Genomic DNA, 1,310 nt, shown 5'->3' on the forward strand with positions numbered 1-1,310 from the left:
AAGCTGTCCCTAACCATGTGCTTGTGTCATGAAGGTCCAAGTGAAAAGCTTGAGACTGAGTGGTTAAAGTCGTGATCCAAAGCAAAAGAGTGTGCTTAAGAGCTCTGGACACCACTAACTGGGGACTCTAGCAAAACTGAGTCACAATTTGAAAAGGTTCACCCAGTCATGTGTCTGTGGCATTTGTGTATCCGGTGGTAATACTGGAAAACAAAATGCTTAGGGCCACGGCCAAGACTCATAAGTAGCTGTGTTACAAGAATCAACATGCTTAACTAGGAAAGTCAATAACACTATCCGAAATTCTAAGTTCCTAGAGAAGCCAATCATTCTAAACTTCAAAGGAAAAAGTGATATGCCAAAACTGTTCAGAAGCAAAAAGCTACAAGTCCCGCTCATCTAATTAAATAAATATTCATTGATATTTTAGAATTCATAGTATATTCTCTTCCTTTTATCCTAATTGATTTTCAGTTGCTTGGGGACAAGCAACAATTTAAGTTTGGTGTTGTGATGAGCGGATAATTTATACTCTTTTTGGCACTGTTTGTAGGTAGTTTTTAGTAAGTTCAAGCTACTTTTAGGGATGTTTTCATTAGTTTTTATGTTAAATTCACATTTCTGGACTTTACTATGAGTTTATATGTTTTTCTGTGATTTCAGGTAATTTCTGGCTGAAATTGAGGGACTTGAGCAAAACTCTGAAAAAGGCTGACAAAAGGACTGCTGATGCTGTTGGAATCTGACCTCCCTGCACTCGAAAGAGATTTTCTGGAGCTACAGAAATCCAATTGGCGCGCTCTCAACGGCGTTTGAAAGTAGATATCCAGAGCTTTCCAGAAATGTATAATAGTCCATACTTTATTCGGAAATTGACGACGTAACTTGGCGTTGAACGCCAAGTACATGCTGCTATCTGGAGTTAAACGCCAGAAAAGCGTCATGATCCGGAGTTGAACGCCCAAAACACGTTATAACTTGGAGTTCAACTCCAAGAAAAGCCTCAGCTCGTGGATAGATCAAGCTCAGCCCAAGCATACACCAAGTGGGCCCCGGAAGTGGATTTATACATCAAGTACTTACTCATGTAAACGCTAGTAGCTAGTCTAGTATAAATAGGATAAGTTGCTATTGTATTAGACATCTTTTGACAGTTTAATCTTTGACTGCTTTAGTCTTTGATAATTCGGTCCTTTGATCACTCAGGGGGCTGGCCATTCGGCCATGCCAGAACCTTTTACTTATGTATTTTCAACAGTGGAGTTTCTGCACACCATAGATTAAGGGTGTGGAGCTCTGCTGTACCTCAA

This window comes from Arachis duranensis, chromosome 1 (assembly GCF_000817695.3).
Source record: "Arachis duranensis cultivar V14167 chromosome 1, aradu.V14167.gnm2.J7QH, whole genome shotgun sequence".
Classification (NCBI taxonomy): domain Eukaryota; kingdom Viridiplantae; phylum Streptophyta; class Magnoliopsida; order Fabales; family Fabaceae; genus Arachis; species Arachis duranensis.